This window comes from Arvicanthis niloticus, chromosome 22, assembly GCF_011762505.2.
Source record: "Arvicanthis niloticus isolate mArvNil1 chromosome 22, mArvNil1.pat.X, whole genome shotgun sequence".
Lineage (NCBI taxonomy): Eukaryota > Metazoa > Chordata > Mammalia > Rodentia > Muridae > Arvicanthis > Arvicanthis niloticus.
In genome coordinates, this window is record NC_133429.1 from 12,524,150 (window position 1) to 12,549,510 (window position 25,361).

The 25,361-nt window shown below is 43.2% G+C and overlaps 1 pseudogene; it reads left to right on the forward strand.

Moving 5' to 3' along the window:
- The first annotated feature begins 7,828 nt into the window (after positions 1-7,828).
- LOC143436490 (uncharacterized) lies at positions 7,829-9,072 on the forward strand (annotated as a pseudogene).
- Positions 9,073-25,361: the final 16,289 nt, after the last annotated feature.

The window sequence follows — 25,361 nt, forward strand, 5'->3', positions numbered from 1 at the left end:
CACATAGGGAGGGACCCATGGCTCCAGCTGTATATGTAGGGGAGGATGGCCTTGCCGGGCATAGGTGGAAGAGGAGATCCTTGGTCCCATGAAGGTTGAATGCCCAGTGTGGGGGAATTGGAGGGTGGGGAGGTGGGAGTGGGTGGGTGGATGGGGGCACATCCTCATAGAAGCACGAGGAGTGGGGATAGGATACAGGGTTCCTGGGCAGAGGGGGAAATGAAATGGGGTAAGGGAAGAACATCTGGAATGTAAATGAAATACCCAATTTAAAAAAAAGAAGCCGGGCGGTGGTGGCTCACGCCTTTAATCCCAGCACTTGGGAGACAGAGGCATGTGGATTTCTGAGTTTGAGGCCAGCCTGGTCTACAGAGTGAGTTCCAGGACAGCCAGGGCTACACAGAGAAACCCTGTCTCAAAAAAACAAACAACAACAACAAAAAAGCTGAGTGGTACTCCATTATGCAAATGAACTAGATACTCTAAAAGAAAGAAAGAAAGAAAGAAAGAAAGAAAGAAAGAAAGAAAGAAAGAGAAAGAAAGAAAAAGAAAAAAGAAAGAGAAAGAGAAACTTGGGCTGCTTCTTCGGAAAACACCAAATGGTGATTGAAGCCAGTGCAGCAGGAAAGCTTGTAGGACTCGGGGGTGGAGTGGTGGTGGTGGTGCAGGAGCAGGAGGCTACAGTGGTCTTAGGGGCCGCCCTCATGGTCTACACCCTGGCCTTGGCCCGGGCCCTGGCTGTCCATAATCGATGCCACGGGGCTCCTGGAGGTAAAACTGAAGACAAAGAGTAGATCCTCATCACCAAGCTGGGCCACCTGGTTAAGGAAATGAAGATCAAGTCCTTGGAGGAGATCTACCTGTTCTCCCTGCCCATTAAGGAGTCAGATATTATTGACTTTTTCCTGGGTGCATCCCTAAAGGATAAGATTCTGAAAATCATGCCACCCAAGCTTCACAGAGAAGAAAACTCTGTAATTATGGTCCTGTGAATGTTCCAGAAGGGTGGTGATTTCCTGTGATCTCAACCATGACTAATTGTGTGCAAGGGAGCTCTTACATCTTCCTGAAGCAGCCAAGCTCAGAAACCTACTGGACCTACTCGGACTAGAGCTGACTGTTATCTAGGCACACAGAGGAACATTCAGATGTTTTTGTTTTTTGTTTTTTTTTTAACTAGTAAGTGACAGGACTGGACTGGAGAGATATCTCACCTGTTGAATACTTGCTGCTCTTCAGAGGGCCAGATTTTGGTTCTCAGCATTCAAATCAAGGAAGGAACAGCCTTCTGTATAAACAGCTTCAGATCTGATGTCTCTGGCCTCTAAGAACACCTGCACTCACCTGAACACACTCACACACAGAGTATGGTGAAGGGCATGGATTGATTGCTCGTCTGGAGGAGCCAGGTTCAAATCCCAGCACCCATATGGCAGCTCACAACTCTTTGTAACTCCAGGATCTGACACTCTCACATAGACATACATATGTAGGCAAAATGCCAATGCACATAAAGTAAAGGTAAATAAATTTTTAAAAAGATTGTTAAAAAAAACCATTATTTTACAATGAAACTACTATTATATCCTCACTCACTGATAGTGTATGTTGAACCCCCAGACACCCTCATTCTGTTTTCTCAAGCCTCCCTCCTCCAGTTGGACTCTTCTGACCCCTGAAATAGGTTACTTCTACCTTAATTTAGTGTGTGTGTGTGTGTGTGTGTGTGTGTGTGTGTATGCTTGTGAAGAAAAGTTTGAAGAGTTGGTTCTCTTCTATGACATGGGTCCCAGGGATCAAACTCAGGTTGTTAGGTTTGGTGGCGAATGCTCTTACTTGCCCTCTAACCTACCCAAAGGGGGCGGAAATTCAGTAATGTGTGAATAGCAACACTTATCTTTCAATAAAAGGGGTTAGTTGCGAAATAATGCTCTTTTTTAAAAACTAAAATTAGATTTTTAAAGTGTCTTTTACTTTCTTCTTTTTCTTCATCTTTCTTTATTAATTTACTTAGTTATTTATTTGGTTTTTTGAGACAGAGTTTCTCTGTGTAGCCTTGTCTGTCCTTGGATGGCCTGGAACTCAGAGATCAACCTGTCTATGCCTTCTGAGTGCTGGAATTAAAGACGTTCACCACCACACCTGACGGATAGTAGATTTTTTTCTTTCTTATATCTTCTGATTATGGTTTGCCCTCCACCTAGCTCCACCTAGCTCCTTCTTACCCATCCAAACCCACACTAGAATAGCAACAAACAAACAAATGGGAAAAAGAGCCAAAGAAAAAGCATAAGAAACAATACAGGCACTGACACATGTATTCACACAGAGAGAAACCAGAAATCCCATAAAAATTAAAAATTGGAAGCCAGAACATATAGGTAAAAGACCTGTTACATGAGACAAAACCCCTTTCAAAATAACCATTGAATTCATTTTGTGTCGGCCATTTATTGTTGGGCAAGGGGCCTGCCCTTAAGAGTTGTTTGTATCCCCAGTAAGACTATGTTAGAGAAGGTACTTTTCCTTTGTGAGTGGTTATCAACTAGAGAAAACTTCTGGGTTAGGAATGGGAGCCCGTGTTTATTTGCCCTCAAGGAGCTAGGACTCTGGCTTAGACCCCTTAATGCTTCCATAGTCTGAGTTTCTTCATATATTGGTCCTGTTGTGCTGTGTCTAGAAGTCTTTGTTTTCTGTTGTCTTCCAGCCCCACTGGCCCTTTCCATCTTTCTGCCTCCTGTTCCAGAATTCCCTAAACCTAAGGGAAGGGATTTGATGGAGACATCCCTTTCAGGATTGAGTATTGTAAAGTCTCTCACTCTCTGCACTCTGTCCAGTTGTGGGTCTCTGTATTTGTTCCCATCTACTGAAGGAGGAAGCTTCTCTGATGATGGTTGAGCAAGACCATCATCATAAGTAGAACCGAATGTTGTTAAGAGTCACTCATTGTATTGCTATGTTTCTTCATTGTTTGGTTTTCCCCCGAGTCTGTGGCCTATCTAGTTTCAGGTTTGCGGCCCCTAAGCAAAGTCAGGCATTCAGGGTCCACCTCATAGAGTGAGCCTTACATCTGTCTAATCAGATGGTAACTGGTTGCTCCCATAATTTTTATGCCACCAGTGTACCAGCATATCTTGCAGGCAGGTCACCATTGTAGATCAAAGGGTTTGTAGCTGGGTTGATGTTAACCTTTCTCCTCTTGTAGTGTGCAAAGTACCTCCTAGTACCATGAACACTGATCGGGAAGACTGAAGGCTCTAGGCAGGCACCGGCTCAACTTCCTTCTGTTCAGTGAGTTATATAGGTGTTGTCTTCAGCAATGGGGCCTAGCCATCCATTTGTGGAGACCTACCAATAGCCTTAGCAACAGCCTGGGTTGTTTGGTGGTTTCCATGGTACCCCTCTAGCCAACAACTCAATTAGATGTAAGCCATTCCTGACTCTGGAGGTTTCACTTGGTGGTGAAAGATGTCTAGTTAGGGCTTTGTCTTCTGCATCATTTCATGACCCATTTAGACTTCTCTCGTATATGTATATATTATTGAAGCATCTACCGTATTAGACTTCCATATGATCCCCCAAATGGCCTTTAGTTTCAGCTTTCCTTCTCTGTACTTCCTTCCTTCCCTTTTCCTGTTTGATCCTCTCACTCAAGGCCAGTCTGACCCTCAATCCATTCATACCTTCCTGCTATATTTCCCCTTTCTAGGGAGATAGATACCATATTTGTCTTTTTTTTTTTTTTTTTTTTGGTCTGGGTTACCTCACTCAGGAGAATTTTTTTTCTGGCTCCAACACTTTTTTTTCCCCCAAATGGCTGAGTAATACTCCAGTGTGCAAATGTGCTGTATTTTCTTTCTTTCTTTCTTTCTTTCTTTTTTTTTTTTTTTTTTGGTTTTTTTCGAGACAGGGTTTCTCTGTGTAGTCCTGGCTGTCCTAGAGCTCACTCTGTAGACCAGGCTGGCCTCGAACTCAGAAATTCACCTGCCTCTGCCTCCCAAGTGCTGAGATTAAAGGCAGGTGCCATCACTGTCCGGCTCAGCTGGCTTTTTTTTTTTTTTTTTTTTTTTTTTTTTTTTTTTTTTTTTTTTTTTTTTTTAGTGTATTTCAGGTGGGAAGACAAAAACAGAAGAAGCATTGGAAGCAAGTTTGATAACTTCCTCTCCTTTTTGAGATCTTGTTCAGGCTGGCCTTAAACTCATGACAATCCTCCTCAGCACCCACAAGTACTGGGTTTATAGGCATGAGCTACCTAGAAAATATATTTAAAAAAAAAAAGAAAAAAAGGAAAAAAAGGAAGAAAAAATAGAAAGAAATTTTTAAAAAGAAAAATAAAAAAAAAAAAAAAAAAAAGAAAAAGAAAAGGCATGAGCTACCATGCCTAAATGTCCATTGGTTTCTTAGAAAGTTAAATAAGCACCTGCCTTCTGACCCAGCCGCCCTATTAGTAGAAGGACTTCTCTGAAAACAGCCACAGCAGTCCTACTCATAATGGGTCACGACTGGATCATCTCATAGATTTCTATCAACTCTTGCCTGAACGAACAAACTGTGGCGTGTCTGTACGTTATCATAGACTTTTACTTTAAAGGGGAACCATCGACACGTGATACACGTGATACACGTGATACACATGATACACGTGATACATTCCACACAGATAAATCTCAAAATCTCGTGTTAATGAAAGAAAGCAAACACAGATCACTGTATACTGTAAGACTCAGTTTGCCTCAGGTTCTGGACCAATGGTGATCAGCTCGGTAGTGGGGAGAGACTTGGGGGACAGCAGGCTTTAAGTGGCTCCTGGCTGCCCTCCTGGCTGCTCCATGTATGCTCAGGGCTGTGTATGGGACTGGAAAAAGGGACTTCTGACCAAAGCACCTCTTATCCCCCCTGTGAGGATGTGGCATCGTGTTCAGCATCCGGTTGTTCTCATACAGCTTGACCGTATTAACCACACCCCCTTTCCTATGGCGTAAGAGAATAATCAAAGCCAATAATTTGATTCTAAAACTTTTCATGTCTTTTTATGTATATGCATATGTTGCCTGCATGTATGTCTGGGCACTATGTGTACCTGCTGCTCAAAGAGGCCAGAATGTATTGGATCTCCTAGAACTGGAGTTTCAAACGGTTGTGAGACACCATATAAGTGTTGGTTTGAACCTGGGTCCTCTAGAAGGGCAGCCAGTGATCTCATCCACTGAACTGTCTTTCTCTCTCTCTCTCCAGCCTGCGGTTGTTTACTATAGACCGTGAGGTAAATAAAGCCTCAGGAAAAGTCTCATCTTTATGGAAATACTATACAGAGGCAAATTGACCCATCCCTCCCCTCAACCTCCTTTAATAATCTGTAAAGTAAAAACTCAGTTTAGACCACACCTTCAATTGAGGGTCATCTATTGACATGTGCAAATGCAAGGTTTGTGCCCCTTGGTTTTGAGTGTCTTTAGAGATGTGACTTGTGTGCTTGTATCAGGGTTGTGGTTCCTGATGGTCTCTCTTTGGGGGTTTTGCGATCTGGGCACAACATGACTAGAGAAACAGCATTCACCACGAGAGGAACAGCATGTCTTTTAGAGTCTTCTCATTATGAGGCACAGGACTGGCAATGATTTTTCCAAAGCTAGTAACAAAATTGACCTGATGTATTGAAGGGCATCAACTGTCCCCAGATACTCAAGACTGAAATGACTCCCAAACCGTGGCTCTTTCAGATTTTAAATTGCAAAGGCCTGGGTATGGAGGTACTTGTTTTTAAACAAAATTATCTGTCTGTAAGTGCTAAAGCTAGCCAGGACTAGTTAATGAGACAGAGAGAGAGAGAGAGAGAGAGAGAGAGAGAGAGATTGAGAGAGAGAGATTGAGAGAGAGAAAGAAAGAGAGAGAGAGAGAGGAAGAGAGAGAGAGAGAGAGAGAGAGAGAGAGAGAGAGAGAGAGATATTGAGAACTGAACAGAAACCCTCTCAGGACTTGCATGGCGCCAGGTATCTGGAACTTATCTCCAATAGGTGTGCCCTGTTCTAAGCGCCTTTCACTTGCTAGATCCTTTAGTCTCTACAGTTTTCACCTCTGGGTAAAGGCTGTTCTTACTGAGGCATACAGGTTCTCGAGGCTGTCACCAGGGGTGTGGTGACATTAAACACCGCCCTTTAACTGAGAGTTCGTGGCCTTTACTGTTCCAGTTCTTCCAGTCATTTTGGGAAGCCTGCATTGTTGGTGCCAGGATCTTGGACATCCCAGAAACCCAAGAACAGAGCCATGATTGAGAACCAAAATGTCCCAAAGGCTCTCCTCAGGCTGGTTTTAAGCCAGGACACTCAAGTCCTTTCCTTTTCCTGGATGAATGCCATCATGGAATAACCTGGCTCTCATAGAGCTAGCTCTACTTCAAGTGGGAATCTCAATTCTGCTCAGACACATTTTCATTTAATCAATTAAAAACAATCTATTAGGGGCTAGAGAGATGACCCAGTGGTAAAGGTGGACCAGGGTTCGATTCCCAGCGCTCACATGTTCAGGTTATCCACCAGAGAAGACTGCTCAGACATGGGTTTGAGCCAATAGAAAGTCTTCATTAGCCACTTGGCAATTATACTTCATGTTCAGAATCCCAGTGTAGAGCTGGAACTTTTAAGCACAAAAACCATGTTCTGGGTCGACACATTCCAGTTAACAAGAACAGTTAGCCAGAAGCAGAACTACAAAAGGAAAAAAAAAAAAAAAACCCAGCAAGGTTAGTACATTTAGAGACGCCCAGAACTGTGGACTTTGATGGAGTAGGTCTTTGTTTTCATTTTGGCAGGTGATGCTGTCTACAGGATGAGTCTTACAGTCTGAATGGTACTTCTAGCATGGAGTCAGTCGTGCTAAGGTCTGGGACCCTATGACACTGAGCTATTCACAGCTAACTTAATGCAAGCTCCAGGGGGATTCAGCTGCCTCTGGCATCAATGCCCACCTGCACTCATGTACACAGACCCACACATGTACACAGACCTACACATGTACACAGACCCACTCATGTACACAGACCCACTCATGTACACAGACCCACTCATGTACACAGACCCACTCATGTACTTGTCTTCTTTCCCTTTTTGTCCCTTCTTGATTGCTTAGCACTTCACAAACCCAAGTCTAAATTGCTCAGAACTTCCAGAGCCTCTCCTACCTCACGAGAATCGTAGCCTGTCATGGGACTCAACAAAAGTATAAAAGTACCATTCTGGTATTGAGGCCCTGGTGTAGTAGCATCTTTTCTAAGTCTCTGGTGAACATAGTCTCTCCTTCAATCTGTCAGAGTCTCTTTTCATCCTGTCTATCTATTGTATGAGTGTGAATGTGTCTGTTCCTGTCTGTATCTCCTGTATCTGCAGGTCTCTGTGTCTGTCCCTAACGGAGGGTTTCCAGCACAGAAAGCACCACATGGTGTAGGAATGGTGGATACTAAAAAAAAAAAAAAAAACCCTTTAGGAAAAATTTGCAGTGGCCTAGACAACAAACAATGCTATAAAAATCATTGCTCATTAAGAAATATCTGTATGTTGTGTCCAGCATTTATGGTTTACTCATTTCTAAGGTCACTTTTGTCCTATTTTCTGTGTTTTAGAAAAATATTATCATAATTCACATAAGAAACACATGTATTGCTCTGAGTTGGGGTATAGGAGGTACAGACAATAGGATCATAAGGCATATACCAGCACACAAACATTGCTGAAGTGGAAACGTCTAGTATCTTTGGAAAGTTAGTTATGTCAGATGATGGGTCACTGGGGCACACAGGTGAAAAGGATATCTCGCTAAAGCAAACACGCAAAAGATGGTTTTCCTGAAACAGACACAGGTGAGTGGATTTTTGGATATAGCAGACACCTGAAAGGACACGTGATGAAGGGATATACCTATGACGCCACAGACAGTGGGGGAGAAGCACTGAGCATCGGTTTGCCTCGCCTCTTTATTCTTTGCTAACTCCGTGCTTGTATCCGTTCCCCTTACACAGCACTTGTGATAACACAGCCATGGAAAGAAACTCACCCAAGAACTGCTGCCCTTCCTCTTGAGATTCCCTTGTGGCAAGTCACCGCTTCTGCGACCTCATCTTAGGCCAGTTGGCCAGCCTGGCAGTTTCTTGGGGGTGACCTACAGTTGCTGATTTGTGTGTGGTGTCTGTGTGCCTAAAGGTCTGCAGCTGCTGTATCACATTTGGTGTTGGCTACAGGACTGAACAGTCACCAAAGATCAAGCTCGCCCCCAGAGAACTATTGCAAACAGGTCCGCTTCTCCCATATCCTTCTAAGAACTTTTCTCTCCCACTACCTCTGCTGGGTGGTGGGCTAAAGGAGAGGTTGAAGCCCCAGTCACAGAACTGGCCCCTGAGGACTCAGTTACCTCTCCTCGAGCCACCTCAATTCCTGACGCTCCACCTCCCCCCGACCCCCAGCCACCTTCCACCCAGGAAAAGGAATCCTATCATATGGCATCACATGTCTGATGCTATCCTGAACCTCCACTCTTTTGATCCTTTGCTGATGCAAGTGAGGATGATGACCTGCTTCCTGCTGGCACCGAGGATTATATCCAGATAAGAACTCGACAGAGAAACGGCAGGAAGACCCTTAACAATTGTCCAAGGGATCACTGACGATTACAATAAAAAGAAACTAGGGAGGGTGTTTAAGAAGAAATTTGCCTGCAATGGCACTGTAACTGAGCATCCAGAATATGGAGACGTAATTGAGCTCCAGGGTGACCAGCACAAGAACATATGCCAGTTCCTGACAGAGATTGGACTGGCTGAGGATGATCAGTGGCTGGTTCATGGGTTTTAAGTGCTTGTGGCTCTCGGAAGCTTAAGTGAGCATTTTCTTGCAATGAGTAGAATTTCCCTTCTGTCCCTTGTCACAAGTTTAAAAACCTCACAGCTTGTATAATGTGATCATTTGGGGTCTGCTTTTAACTTGGACTAGTATTAACTCCTTCATGCAATAAATTGAAAAGAGTCATAATTTAGAGAGAGAGAGAGAGAGAGAGGGAGAGAGAGAGAGAGAGAGAGAAAGAGAGAGAGAGAGAGAGAGAGAGAGAGAGAGGTTGAACCCTTATTAACAGTAGGTTGCAAAAAATGTATTGCCTACACATTACAGTGGGTCAGGGAATAGAAGGTTCATTCTCTGTGGGTTCCCAAGCCAGATGAGGGATTGAGGGATGGAGGAACATTACCTATACCCTAGATTTCTCTCCGAGAGTATGGCAGTAGTGGGGAAGCTCCCAATCCAAATTGGCTCCAGGCCTACTTAACTCCATAGAAACAAAGGCCCTTTCCTGATAAAGTCAGTTAAACTTTAGTCTCTGGACCAGAGAACTGGCTTTTCAGATATCATGTGACAAGAAATCCCTGTCTCCTGAGAGCTTTGCAATTTGAATTGGCGTAGCATTCATTAACTGTTTGCCTGTCTTCAATCAGGTCCGCATATGCATTGTGCATTTCTTTCCTTGTTCCTTTGTCCTCCCCCCCACTCATAAATTAGCTCCACCATGTCAATACACAAGCTGTTAAATTAGCTCCACTGGTTTAATTAACAAGCTGTTGTCTGGCACAGTCTTCCAGGTCATCTATACCTGCTGTACTCATTTACACGTGCTTGGGAAATGAGGGTCTCGACCTGCTCTACCTAAACTTCCTGGCATGGTTTTGCATCCCATAAGTGGGCTCAGTCTTGTGAGGATATCATGTGTTGTATGACAGGACTTTTCCTAAGGATACACAACATACACACGGACTCACTCCAGATAAGGGGCCCATGATAAATCAAAGTACAGATACCACCAAGGAATATGGACGAGGGCTTACTTACAGGAGCAGACAGGACTCAAAGACAATTGTGTCACCAAAGCCCACCCCTACCTGGTAGAACCTGGAGTATACTATACTGTACAGCATCCCAGGAACTCAACAGGTGGGATAGTGTCCTTTCTAATTGACTCAGTTGGTCTACACAACTTCCAAGCAGCTCGGCTGGTTTTTGCTTCTTCAATGCAGCTGGACTGGTCTGAGTCTTCTTTACTGTTTAACTCTGGTTACTCTGTCAGGGACCAGCCTAGTGGATGTGACAGATTTCAGGAAGCTATTTTGAGTTGTTTACCTTCCTGCTTCAGAAGCTTCCCTGGAGGGTGGAATGAATCTCTCAGGAAATTTTACACAACATGTGGGTAATCAATTACTCTAAAATCAAGATGGCAGTGGATCTATCATGCCTGGAAGACAGAAAACCATAACATGAGTGAGTGATCAAAAGAAGGGTAAAACTGGGCATCTCACCCTTCACTGCACACTGTAAGTCTGTCTCCTTTTCTATCTTATATTCCTGCTCGACTCTGCATATCAGAAGATGCCAAGCCATGAGCAGCAGAGGCAGAATCTCTGAAGAAAGTTCCCAAGAGAGTGATACATGAATCTGTGAAGGTGACGCTCAGGCTGTAATGAAGGCTGCAGTGGGATGGAGATACTAGGAACATGGAACATTTGTTGACCAAAATCTGAGTGATGACTGGAGCCAACCCAAGTGAGAAGAAGGCCAAGCAGACAGCAAACGGCAGGTGTTGACCATGGAGCTGCAAGAGTTAAAGTGTGAGCTGCTGGATTTCACGCCTGCCTTGGGCCTATCCCTCCTTTCTATGCCCCATTTCCCCCTTTTAACATGGGAATGTTTACTCTGGGCCTTTAATTTTGGAAGTATGTAACTTTCCTTTTTTTTTTTTTTTTTTTTTAATTTTAGATGGGCTCACAGCTGAGAGGTGAGCTTGAGTTAGATAGAGACTCCGGACCTATACTGTAAACAGTATTGGAACCACTGAAATTTAGGAGACAGACTGCATGCATTTTGCATCATGAGATGCCCAGGAGCATTTGAGTAGAGGCAGAACATCATGATTTGAAGGTGAATGTCCCCTGCAGGCTCATGTGTTGGAGACTTGGACCACTAGATGATGGCATTATTTGAAGGTGGTTGTAGAAACTTAAGGAGTCCGACCTTTAGTTGGAAGAAATAGATCACTCGAGTATGCCATTGAATATTATAAGCCTGCCCTCAGTTCCCTCCTGTTTCATGAGGTGATGAACCTCCTCCTCTTCCATATTCTCCACTGACAAGCTTCTGCCCATATTCCTGAGCTCAGGCAGTCATGGACTCCTAATCCTATAGTATTAGCCTACAGAAATCCTTCATCTCCTGAGTTCTTCCTTCCTTCCTTCCTTTCTTTCTTTCTTTCTTTCTTTCTTTCTTTCTTTCTTTCTTTCTTTCTTTTTTGGTTTTTCGAGACAGGGTTTCTCTGCGTAGCCCTGGCTGTCCTGGAACTCACTTTGTAGACCAGGCTGGCCTCGAACTCAGAAATCCACCTGCCTCTTTCTCCCAAGTGCTGGGACTAAAGGTGTGCGCCACCACTGCCCGGCTCTTGAGTTGTTTCTATCAGCTGTTATTGTGCCCCAGCAACACAGCAACACTAGAAGTGACTAATGCAGTCACTGAACTTTAGAAATGTATATGTCCTGTACATAGTAGATGTAGGGTGAAAGCTCCGAGATCACTTCTGGGTTTGAAAACCCACCCAAACCTACCAATCCCAGAGCTAGAAAACCCACCAATGCCTGGGCTTAAAAAAAAAAAAAACCCACAAAAACAAACAATAAACAAACAAAGACCCAGCAATGCCTGAGCTATTAAAAAAAAAAAAAAAAAAAAAAAAAAAAACCACCATTCCAATCCCTGAGCTCAAAATCTCACCAATCCCTGGCTCAGAATAACCTCAATGCCTGGGCTTGCCCCAAGCTTAGGACTTGAAATCCTTCCAATTTCCACCCTGGAAATTTCAATCCTGGAAAACTCCTCCCCTAAGAAACCTTCTATAAACCTGTTTCCTGCTCAGTCTCCCCCCCCCCCCCCCCCCCCCCCCCCCCGCTGCTTCTCACGAGCAAGGACAGCCTCAAGTCTCTTGTGTGAGGTTTGTCGTATGGTGTGACTTTGTGGTATTCCTTGGCTCCCAACTGCTGGGAAACTTTTCCCCTCAGAGCTGCAACATTTTCACTGAGGAGACCTAACACTCTAACACTACCGCTGGGGAAACCTTCCCTTGCAGAGAGCTGTCACCTTTCCTTTAGGGACATCTCCCTCAGAGCTCTACACTTCCAGTAGAATCTAACATGTCCCTGATTGACTAAAGCCTGCCCGTATAACATGTGAGCAACACAGCTGTCAGTTATTCGTATGGCGTTGACTCCGTGTTTACTTACTATCTGTTGATAGCTGACCGTGTTCACCATACACTGGCTATGTGCTTGATACTGTTCTAGCAAGTAGCAAGCAAGACCGGGCCAGGCTCTTGCAGTCAGGAAAGTAATGGCTTAGTGGTGTAGACGGGGCTTCATCACAAAATAATAGGCAGATAAAGATGTGTTATATCATGCTTTGAACGATAAAAAATGGGTCCAGATGCTGGAAACTTTGTAACTAAGGGCTGAGATCTACTGTAAGCTTGGCAATCATGGGAGACCTAGCCTAGGAGGTACTACACCTTTTCCTCAAAAAAAAAAAAAAAAAAAAAAAAAAAAAAAAAAAAAAAAAAAAAAAAAAAAAAAAGTGTGTATTTGCTTAGAAGATACCAAGGTATCTTCTAGCTCAAATATCTTAATTATTTTAGTTTTTTTTTTTATCTGTCCAAGTTCTATTTAGACTGAGAAAGGTCCTACTCGAGCAAATGTCTAGTGAGTGGAGTCATGTGACTCCTTCCCATACTGCTCATTTAAATCTGACGGTTTCAGGCAGCCGCCTCCTGCACTCTTGCTAAAGTTCTGCAAGACTGCTCACTCATCGTTCTCAGAGGAACATCACGAGCCATGAGTAAGCAAACTGCACTGACTAAGGTAGACGAATGGCTGCCATTTGTTTGGCTTTCTCTGGGGGTAGAATTTGAAAGCTCAGTCTTGGGGCTGACAGTCTCCCCTGGAACCCTACGTTATTTATCATTGTTTAGAAAACCACTGCTTGACGTCATTTAGCACTCGTTTCTCCCTGATAATAGAGTGTAAATGTCTTATGTTCACTAGAAGGATATGATTTAAAAAAAAAAGAGGTTGGAAAATCTGAAGCTTGAGAGACTCAGGTAAAGACTTCAGACTTGGGCTGGGGGGTTCAGAGGGAGGCATGGCGTAGGGTCAGGTGGCAGAGACCACACCATGAAACGCAGAGGAAACACAACTACTAAGCCATGTGGCTCCAGTACAGAAGTACATTCTTCATTACCAAAGGTTACCACCACTGGATCCAGAGCACACTCAGCACCCAATTAAAGTTTTAAAGCTAAAGTTTGCACTTCTGATCTGCCTCATTCCGACTCTTACAGAAAGGCATGGCTTCTTCTTTTTGTTTCTTTGTCTCCCCCCCCCCCTTGAGATGGGGTGTCTCTGTATAGTCCTGGCTGTCCTAGAACTCACTCTGTAGACCAGGCTGGCCTCAAATCCACAGAGACCCTCATTGCTCTGCCTCTCCAGTGCTGAGATTAAAGGTATTTACCACCACATCTGGCAAGGCTTACTTTTTAAGCCTAACAGTATTCATTTAAGTGGGTTCTTGCTTTATGGTTTTGACTACAGCACCCGGGTATTCCCAAGTGCTGTCCCATCTAAACACCAAGCAGACCTGACTCTGCTTACTTTCCTTCTGAGATCAGCCGAGATCCGGCATGTTCAGGGTCCTATGACTGTAGATTCAATTAAGTGTTTAATGTTGCAAAGTTGAAGACCATCAACAGAAACTTTAGATAGATAAATAGAATGGCTTAGGGACCAGTGGGAAAACTTAACACATAACATTAATGCAATGAGCATTTTTTTTCCCCTCTAAACTTAAAGTGAGTGAATACCTACATGTGAATTCTAGCAGCCTGATCTGCTAGAAAGATTGTTGGAACCAGAAAGAGAGGCCGGTGACATAGTGAAGTTGGTAATGGCCCTTGCCACCAAACCTGATATTCGAAGGCTAATACTAGGACCTACAAAGAAGGAGAAAACTGACTCCCAAAAGTTGTCTTCTGACCTCCATATGGACAGGTTGTATACACATAGATGCACACACACACATACACACACACACACACACATTCATGCACATACACACAATACATTCATACACAGTGTAATAATAAAGAGAAATTTGAGATGAAATAAATTTATTTTTTTTTTACGTGTAACTTAACCACCCCAACACCATCACCCGTAGAATGAGAGTTTGTCCTTCCTTGACTTCTATGCCACGTAATCATCTCAGAATTAATCCCTGTTAATAATCAAATTAATCCATCCAAGTATATTTTATGCACATACTCATGGGTGAGTATTTCCTTTAATAAAAACGATAGCCCAATGTCTATACTGCTTTGATTCTTATTATTCTTTAACAATATATTTTAGCAAAGGCTTTGTATTGGTTCAGGTAGATTTATCTCATTGTTTGCAAACAGCTGCTGTGGGGAAGAGACTGAAGAAAAGGCAGAAATTCAACAACAGCGTTGAGTAGCGTCTCTCTGGATTCATCTTCTGCCAGCGCTTGCAAGATCCCCAACACCACGGCAAAGTCCATGTGGGTGATCAGTCAGCCTCCAGGCGAGAAGAAGATCCTCAGATCTGCAATGATGATACCACATGAGGCTTCAGTGTACACAGTCACTGTCCCATGGAGTGGAGCAGTGGAGCAAGGTGTTCTTCCTGCTGTCACCTCCCACAAAAGCTTTTCTGTCATAACAACTTGTCTCGTTCTTAATTTCGTTTTTTGTTTTTTTGTTTTTGTTTTGTTTTTCGAGACAGGGTTTCTCTGCATAGCCCTGGCTGTCCTGGAACTCACTCTGTAGACTAGGCTGGCCTCAAACTCAGAAATCCACCTGCCTCTGCCTCCCAAGTGCTGGGACTAAAGGCGTGCGCCACCACTGCCTAGTTCATTCTTAATTTTGGCATGGCACCTGAACTCTTCAACTTTGAGTGACAAACAGTACACAAGACTCAAAATTGTCTTTCTCTGTGGTGGTATACACCTTTAATTCCACACTCAGGCAGGGGCAAGGGCAGGGGCAAGGGCAGGGGCAAGGGCAGGGGCAAGGGCAGGGGCAAGGGCAGGGGCAAGGGCAGGGGTAGGGCAGGGGCAGAGCCAGAGGCAGGTTAATCTCTGTGCTTTCAAGGCTAGCCTGGACAATAGAGAGATCCTGATTCAAAAAACAAACCAAAAAACAAACAAACAAAAACTAGTTGTCTTTATCCAGGAGTGTTTTATTTGGTGGAGTCAGGTTGGCCTTACCTACCGTAGGCAAGTGCTCTCCTTGAGCTACAGCCCAGTCCCTGGGGACATCACATTTTAAAAACTCAGCGTTTGAATCTTTTTGTTGTGGTGGCAAAGGCTGTAATCTCAGCACCTGATAGGTAGAGGCAGGAGAATCACAACAAATTCACTGCCTGACTATATAGCAAGTTTCAGACCAAAGTGAGACTGCCCAGTGAGATAGACAGATTCTTTCTTAGTCAGGGTTCTCTTGAACCATGGAACTTATGGAATGTCTCTCTATATTGACAGGATCTAGTAGCAGTAGCTACTTAGTCCTACGAGGTTAATTGTTTCAGCTAGTCTTCTGTAGAAGTAGGTTCTGAGAGAGACCCAGGTTCGGTTCCCAGCACCCACATGATGGCTCACAACCACTTGTAAATCCAATGGCAGATGCTCCAATGTCTTCTTCTGGTTCCGGGTGGGGCGGGTGGGGTGGGGTAGGGTGCGGTGGGTGATAGAGAGCACCCGAATATATATATATATATATATATATATATATATATATATATATATATATGCAAGCAACACACATAAAATAAAAATGAATGAGCCTTAAAGAAAAAGAATTCCTTCACTTGAACGAACATTAAACTCATATTTACTTTTAATACAGACATAATACTTTCCCCCTGTGATTAACAAAATTAAGTAAATCATCAACATTCCTTGCTCTCTGCAGAGCAAACTGGACCAACTCCTATCCTTACCCTTTGAGAAATGTTTAAGTCATCTGTCTCTATCTTCATCAACTTCTCTTCTTTCTGAATAGCTAGAAACCTTTTAAGTAACAGGGAAGGAAATGTGGGATGTGAAAACAGTCTCCAGGCATGAGAAACACACTCCCAGTAAGTTAGCAAGTTTCAAGTCCTTTACAAAAAGAAGAACTAGCCTGGCATTGCCGGTTTTGCTTAGTCATGTTTTTTTTTTTTTTTTCAAAATCTATTTTGTACTTATGTGCTGGCTTTTTTCTGCTGGCACCGACGTGGGAAAGTCACATGAATGTGAGCTTGTGCTTACTTACCCCCTTCCTTTCCTCTTTGACACCTATCTAGGGTGTCGGATGTTATGAAACTAGTAGCAAAGACATCTGGACTTTGCAAAAATAATAATAATAATAGCGCCCTTTCTTCTCTTCCCTGAAGCACTTGGACTTGATTTTGCCTTTCTTTAGAATGGGTAAAACCACTATTGTGCTAGGGAAAACAAAACAGAAACAAAACAGACTCAGGAGCCAATCTCTCACAGCAGGACCTTTATTCTATTCGAGCTAGCTCAACCCCTCTCCTGCCAATGCACCACTGTCACACAGGATGGTTTTGGTGTGTGTGTGTGTGGGGGGAGCCCCGAATGTCTGTGTGTGTGTGTGTGTGTGTGTGTGTGTGTGTGTGTGTAGCCCCGAATGTCTATCAGGGCAAGGCTTTATAGTAAGCAGCAAGCAGGGAGTACCTGTGCAAGTATCTAATTGGAAAGCTACTCTGGCCTTTAACATAATTGGCTGGTGCCGGGAGTCATATCATAAACTTAACTTCTGCTCCCCTCTGCATCAGTTAGGCATGGGGTGGGCTTGTTACCTGAGGGTACAGGTTTGTTGGGGGGATAACCTGGAGACACTGGTCTTGTTGAGGGTGTAACCTGGAGATACTGGTTTTGTTGGGAGGCAACTTGGAAACTAATGCTAGGTACCAGCCTGTTAGTTTACCTGAGTTCAAACTTAGGTCTCGTTCTCTAAAATGGCGTCTGAACTTAATGGCATCTCACCACCATGTCAGTATACCTTTAACACCAGCACTTAGGAGGTAGAGGCAGGTGACTCTCTGTGTGTTTCAGACCAGCCTGGTCTACATAATGAGTTCCGTAACAGATAGGACCATAGAGAGAGACCCTGCCTCCAAAAAGAAAACAAAACCCTCTATACATTAAAGAAGCAGTGAGATGATTCAGGAGCTAAAGGCACATGCAACCAAGCCTACCACATGCATGCTAGAGAAATGGCTCAGCAGTTAAGAGTATTTGTTGCTCTGACAGAAAAGACCTGGGTTCGATTATCGGCACCCTCATGATGGTTTACAATCATCTGTAATTCCAGTTCCGGGGGTCAAATACCACCTTCTGCTTTCTGTAGGCTTTCACACACATGTGGTCCACATACGTACCCAGGCATGCACACATATAAACAAACAAACAAACAAACAAATAAATAAAATTAAAATAGGAGCTGAAGATATAGTTTACTGATAGAATGCCTGCCTAGCATGCACAAAGTTGTGGGTTCGATTCCTAATACTATTTAAACTGGGTTTGGCACTACACACCTGAAATCTCAGAACCAGGAGAGAGAAGCAGGAGAATCACAAGTTGAATGCCATCCTTAGCTACATAGCCAGTTCAAGACTAATTTGGGACACATGAGACTCTATCTCAAAAATAATAACAAAATTAAAATAAAACAATATAAAATTTCAACTCAGAGAGAGCAACGCATTATCCAAAAGAGAAAATTGGCCCAGGTGTGATGGTGCTTGCCCTCTAGGAGGTAGATATGATTGGGTCAGGAGTTCAAGGCCAGTCTGGGCCACGTGAGACCTTGATTTAAAAAAAAAAAAAAAAATCCAGACCGCCAGGTATTGTGGCAAACATCTTTAATCTCAGCCCTTGGGAAGCAGAGATAGCTGAATCTCTTATGAGTTCAAGGGCAGCCTTGTCTATATAGTGAGTTCTAGGACAGCCAGGGCTACATAGACAGATCCTGCCTCAAAATGAACAAACAAAAAACAATAACCAAAGAGAAAGCTAGAGGCTGGGAGAAGGGTCAGTCAGTAAAGTGCTTACTGAGCAAGCTTGATGCCCACCACACCCCAGTGGCACAAGCATGTGACAGTGCTTCAAAAGGACACAGAGAGCCGCAAGCTAATGGGATAGCTAGCTTAGCCTAATTGATAACCTCCAGGTCCCACTGAGAGACATAGACTCAAAAACCAAGGCACATGGCTCCTGAGGAATGACTTCTGAGGTTGACTTCTGACCTCCATACATATGAGCACATACATGCATGTGTACCCACCCACTCTGTCACACAAGCAAACCCACACAACATATATACATGAACCTAAAGCAAACTACCCAAACAAGCAAAAACAAACAAACAAACAAACAAACAAAAACCCAGTGACCTGACTGCAAAAGCAATAATGAAATAATTCTAGTTCTATGAAGAAATTGTTTTATATGTCTAGCACAAGTTATAGTAAATATGAATTGGAGATCATTAAAAAAAAGAATCTCAGAACCACGTATTTCAAACATTCATTTTCTGTGTGTCTTTAAGTTGGATATTTCATCTGCCCTCCTAAAAAGAATCAGAATAAGAGCCCTACTAATAAAGTCAGACTCTCTAGACATGCCATGCTGGTTTCCAGGGAAAGTGAACTTCCAGAAGTAGTCTTGGAAAACTAAAATAAAGAGACCAAAATGGAGCCAGGCTCATCGTGTTGCCCGCCTTTAATCGCAGCACTAAGGAGGCAGAGGCAGGTCGATCTCTGTGAATTTGAGGCCAGTCTAGTCTACATAGTGAGTTCTCCAAGACAGCCCGGACAGCTAGAGCTATATAGTGAAACTCTTGTCTTAAAAGAAAAAAAAAAGAAGAAGAAGAAAAGAAAAAGAACCAGCATGCACAGCAACAATGAGCAGCTCCATTCCTCGGCCACTGCCCCATCTTTGATTTACTGTGAGGATCAAGGCACCTCAAGTCATTCCTAATGACATAGTCAAGGGGGGTCCTTGTGTGCAATCATAACAGAAGGGCTTGGTGTCAGCAGGACTTTCCAGCTCCAACTCTTCTGCATTTGATGCAAGACAGAGTAACAGTGGGGCAGGGCTGGAGAAGGACATAGAAACATCCATACAAATCAGTACAGCAGAGCAGGTCCTTAGAGAAACCCCCTGTTTGGAGAAAGCAATGCAATTGAGTTTCGTACTTATGAAATTATCACTCTGGTTTAAGGAACCAGACATTTGCTTTTCCATCTGCAGGTCTGGAGATATTAACTTTAATTAGAGAACAAAAACTCTCATTGCTTTAATACTGTAGATTTTTCTTTTTCTCTCTCTCTTTCTCTCTCTCTCTCTTCCTTCCTCCCCCTCCCTCCCTCCAATTCCCTCTGCTCTATTTTTTTTTTTTTGTTTATTTGAGACAAGGTCTTTCCATGTAACCCTGTCTGCTCTAGAATTCACTACATAGACCAGGCCAGACTCTTAGAAATTTAGCCACCTCTGTCTCTTCTAGTGCTGGAATGAAGGTGTGCACCACTGTGTCCAGCTAGATTAGGGTTTCTTATGTGAACCTTAAATTCATCAAATATATATGTTTGAAAAATAATTTTGTTGTATTATTTGTCAATCTCAGCATCTTGCATATATTATGTATTATTATTATTTAATTTGATCTAATTTAAAGCTATGATAAGAAAAGTACCACAGTCTGCTTGGTGCGGGGCAACTTTAGTTTCAGAAAGCCATTGTTCATGGAAATACCTTTGTCTGCTAAATCTGTTACTAGCAGAGGCCTTAGGGCTCTGGGTTTGTTGAGAGGTGTCATGACTATTTAAAAGTGTCCTACATGTGGGATGCATGCCAGGCAGTGACCACAATGCAGCTGCTGTGGAAGAGGTGATTGCAGGACAACTTTCCTACTTCCACTGTGTAAGCTTCTTTGCATACTGGACTTTCTAAACCCTAATCAACTTATACCAGAGTTAAGGCCACTGTCGGGTGAGATGTGGTCTTCTTGTCAGCTGGAGTGTACAGGGGCTGCCCCTTTGCTTTCCTAAAAGCTGGGTTATGATGGTATCAAGTCTAACTGTAGGCATGGTCGTCAGGGTCGGATTGCAACTTCCTGTTCAAAGACATACGCTGTGAGGGTCAGAGAACGGCAGAATTTGCAAAGGACCCTGCAAAGAGCTGCCTTGTGTTATTAGTTTCAGGGGCTTTGGTCCATAGCACTATAGTTTCATCTTTTTCTGGTCCTATCATGAGATAGGAAGTTTATTAGGATGGAAATTCATCATGACAGAGGGATGTAGAATCAGGGCTGTTCAAATCGTAACAGGCAGCAAGCAAGGATGGGTTTTTGTTTTTGATATGGGGCCTCACTAAGTAGCCCAAGATGGCTTTGAAATCACGACATAGTCCAGGCTGAGCTTTAGCCCAGGAGCCTCCTGCCTTAGCCTCTGGAGGGCTGGGGTGATGGGTGTTTATCAGCATATCCACCCACAAGGAACTTTCTTTCCATCTGCCTTCCAGAAACTATGTACAAGGAAAGTGCCCAGGAGGCCTGGTTCTGATGTTGAAAAGCTTGGGCCAGTTGATTTCACTGACTTTGAATCAGGGATATTTACTTCATAGGGTTTAAATGTAGATCAGGTAAAGTAATGCACTTACATAGACAAGCACACAGACAATGCAAGGTGGTAATACTCACTAAATGTCAGTAGAGTGTACCCATGATGAATATGTCAGGCATATACAATAAGAATTTGCCAAACATCAGGTCAATATTTAACTTATTTTTGTTGTTGAACTGATAGCACTGGAGATGAAAACCAAGGCTTGTGAAATCTAGACAAGGCTCTACCACTCAGGTCTACCCTACTTATGTTTTTTCTTTTTTTTAATTGTGGCCATTTAGTGACAAGGATGTTAAAACATGTTTGGTGCACACAGACATCCCATTCATATAAACAACAATTTAGTAATTTCCAGGCTCTCAGGGGAATGAAGAGTATTAATGGAATGAGGAGAAGCAAGCCTCTCCTCTGCTCTGCTCTCCTCTCTTCTCCTCTCTTCCTCCTCCTCTCCCTTCTTCATTCTTCTTTCTTCCTCTTCCTTCTTTCCTCCTCCTCCTCCTCTTCCTCTTCTTCTTCCTCCTTCCTCTCTTCTCTCTTCCTCCTCCTTCCTTTTTCTTCTTCCTCCTCCTCCTCTTCTTCTTCTTCCCTCCTCCTCCTCCTCCTCCTCCTCCTCCTCCTCCTCCTCCTCCTCCTCTTCTTCTTCTTCTTCTTCTTCTTCTTCTTCTTCTTCTTCTTCTTCTTCTTCTTCTTCCTCCTCCTCCTCCTCTTCTTCCTCTTCCTCCTCCTCCTCCTCCTCCTCCTCCTCCTCTTCTTCTTCTTCTTCTTCTTCCTCTTCCTCTTCCTCTTCTTCCTCCTCCTCCTCCTCCTCTTCCTCCTCCTCCTCTTCCTCCTCCTCCTCCTCCTCCTCCTCCTCCTCCTTCTTCTTCTTCTTCTTCTTCTTCCTCTTCTTCCTCCTCTTCTTCCTCCTTCCTCTCTTCTCTCTTCCTCCTCCTTCCTTTTTCCTCCTCCTCCTCCTTCTCTTCCTCCTTCTCTTCCTCCTCCTCTTCTTCTTCCTCCTTCCTTTTTCCTCCTCCTGCTCCTCCTGCTCCTCCTCCTCCTCCTCTTCTTCTTCTTCCTCTTCTTCCTCCTTCCTCTCTTCTCTCTTCCTCCTCCTCTCCCTTCTTCATTCTTCTTTCTTCCTCCTCCTCCTCTTCCTTCTTCTTTCCTCCTCCTTCCTTCCTCTTCTTATTCTTCTTATTCTTCTTCTTCTTCTTCTTCTTCTTCTTCTTCTTCTTCTTCTTCTTCTTCTTCTTCCTTCCTCTCTTCCTCCTCCTTCCTTTTTCCTCCTCCTGCTCCTCCTGCTCCTCCTCCTCCTCTTCTTCTTCTTCCTCTTCTTCCTCCTTCCTCTCTTCTCTCTTCCTCCTCCTCTCCCTTCTTCATTCTTCTTTCTTCCTCCTCCTCTTCCTTCTTCTTTCCTCCTCCTTCTTTCTTCTTCTTCTTCTTCTTCTTCTTCTTCTTCTTCTTCTTCTTCTTCTTCTTCTTCTTCTTCTTCTTCTTCTTCTTCTTCCTTACCTCCTCCTCCTCCTCCTCATCTTCTTCTTCTTCTTCCTCCTCCTCCTCTTCCTTCTTTCTCTCTCTCTCTCTCTCTCTCTCTCTCTCTCTCTCTCTCTCTCTCTCTCTCTCTCTCATTTTGTAGTCCAGGCTACATTGCCCAAGCTGTGGCTCAATTTCAAGCAGGAGCCCTATCACAGCAAACAACTAATAGTTCTTGTTGTTTTGTTTAGCTCTAGGAAAATTTTTATTAGAGTTTAAAAGAAAAACAAAACAAACGAAGCCAGGACAGTTAGGCTGTAAATCTCAGAAGCTGGCTGCAGAAGAGCAAGGAAAAACAAAACAAAGCAAAGCAAACAAACAAAAAGAAACCAACCCAAAACCCCATGACATCTGAATTATGCTGGTATGAAGGGTAGAAACATGGTGGAGAAGCAGCCAAATGTCTGGGGAAGGGAACTTTAGAGAAAGTGTGTATGGGAGGAAGGAGTGTGTGTTTAGGCTCTGACCATCATTCAAAAGAAAGAGACATAAAAGAGGAAAAAAATAGTTACACCTATGGAACCCAAGGGAGCTCATAGGAATTCTGCTAGCTGCTGAGAGTTCGGAGACAAAAAAGTACATTGCATCATGAAGGGACACTCATTCTGCCCATCTCTCTAGCACACTTCTTGTGCTTCCTGATGCTCTTACATGTCTGAGTTTTCCTGGATCTCAGAATAGATGGAACCAGCTTGAAGAACAATAAGAAATCTGGTTTTGTATTATGTATTAGGTGGCCTTGGTTCCACAGTGTCCCCACCTACAAAACAGAGACAGAGACAGGTGGTCTTGGGTTCATCCGGGTACTACAACTCCATAAGAATCCCAGGGCTGCTCCAGTCCTCCTGGTCTAGACCATGTTAGTAGCCCCTGTTGCTGCATTTTGAGGAACTCAGATTAAAGCAGTGGTTCTCAACCCTCTTAATACTGTGACCTTTTAATACAGTTCTAAATGTTGTGGTGACCCCCAACCATAGAATTATTTCATTGCTACTTCATAACTGTAATTTTGCTACTGTTATGAATTGTAATATAAAGATCCTAAATGCAAGATATCTGGTATAAAACCCTGTAAAAAGGTCATTCAACCCCCAAAGGAGTCGTGACCCACAGCTTGAGAACCATTGGAATAGCAGCTGAAAGAGAGTTGGGCAAACTCAGAATTCCTACGAAATGTTCATCATAACTCAGAAACAAAAGATAGTAAGGGTTAGGGAGATGGCCCTGTGGGTATATCCAGATGCACATCTGTATTCCAAACATTCTGTATCAAGATAGGAGAATAAAAAAAGGAAGAATTGGCCAGAAGCTGGCAGGACAGCCTGGAGTATGCAGCTCAAAGGCAGAAACAAGAGAGACTTCAATGCCAAACAAGGTTCAATGTGAGAGCTGACTTCTGCAAAGTTCTCCCCTGACAGTGATACATGAGCTGTAGCAGGTGCATGTCTGTACACACGCACACGCACACACACACACACACACAGAGAGAGAGAGAGAGAGAGAGAGAGAGAGAGAGAGAGAGAGAGAGAGAGAACACAAAGACATTTTACCTTCTGGGAGTTTTTACTTTATTTCTACCATATTTATTTGCTGAGTATTTTGATTAAAGGTAAAGGATGGGAGACTTTGAGTCTAAAAACAGCTTTAAGTGACTAATATACAGAAGATTAAGATTCGTGTATTATGTATGTCCTAGCCAAGTATCATATTGCCTTTATTAGGTATTTAATTTAGCTGAAGTTTGCAGCATTTTGTTATTCATCATGATTTAAAATGTTTTTAGAGCCCGGGAGTCCCAACATGTAGGAGGCAGAGGCAGGCAGATCTCTATGAGTTTGAGGCCAGTCTGGTCTACAAAGAGAGTTCCAGTACAACCAAGGCTGTTACACAGAGAAACCCTGTCTCACAAACCATGAAAGAGGAGGAGGAGGAGGGCAGGGAGGAGGGAAAAGAAGAAGAAGAAGAAGAAGAAGAAGAAGAAGAAGAAGAAGAAGAAGAAGAAGAGGAGGAGGAGGAGGAGGAGGAGGAGGAGGAGGAGGAGGAGGAGGAGGAGGAGGAGGAGGAAGAAGAAGAAGAAGAAGAAGAAGAAGAAGAAGAAGAAGAAGAAGAAGAAGAAGAAGAAGAAGAAGAAGAAAATAATAATAATAACAATAATAATACAATGATGTTTTCAGAGGGGCAGGAGAGATGGCTCAGGGGTTAAAAGTACTGCTCTTCCAGAGACTCCACTACAATTCTCAGCATTCATGTCACATCTAACAACTACCTATAACTCCAGCTCCAGGGGATTTAACCTTTTCTCTCTTTAGAAAGTGCCTGCACACACACGGTACACAGGTACACACACACACACATACACACACACACAAATAAGATAAATCTGTATTTTTTTAAAAATGCTTTCAGACCTTTGGAATTAGTACTTTACAGTTTTCCCAGTAAACTTCAATAACTTACAATGAAGACTTCTGCCTGACTGATCAATAATTTGATCATGTACAACAGAGTTTTTTCTTCTGCCAAACATGATAAATCAATATTTGATTTATGAGACAAATACTGCAAGTTGTTTAAAAAAACATCAGCAACAGCAACCAAGTATTCAATAGAAATGCAAAGTAGGGTAGCATGTTCTACACGGCTTCTAACTTTTCCCCACAATACTGAGTTACGCAACATTCAAAACACTTCCTTATTTTAACTTTAAAATTTGAAATAACTTCTCTATATTGATAGTAAGATTGGTTGTTTTCCGGGCAGGGAGTTCACACTATTATTTGACATGCAGTTGGGATAAAGTAAGTGTTTAAACAGGCTATTGAAATCATCCCGTCAAGAAATGCTCTATGAAGCTAGTTTTCATTTAAGTGATGCCAAAAATCACATGAGTAATATGCTCTGTGTGTTTGAACTGCGGGGCAGAAGCAGCGATGGTAAATATCATTGTGTTTAACTCTGAAGGGTGAAAGCTGAATCTCAAGATAAACTCACTTTAGGTGGTCCTAATGCTGTTAGCTGAAGAGCAGACCAGGCTGCTGTGTACATTAGACTGCTTCCTTCAAGGAGATTAGGGAAA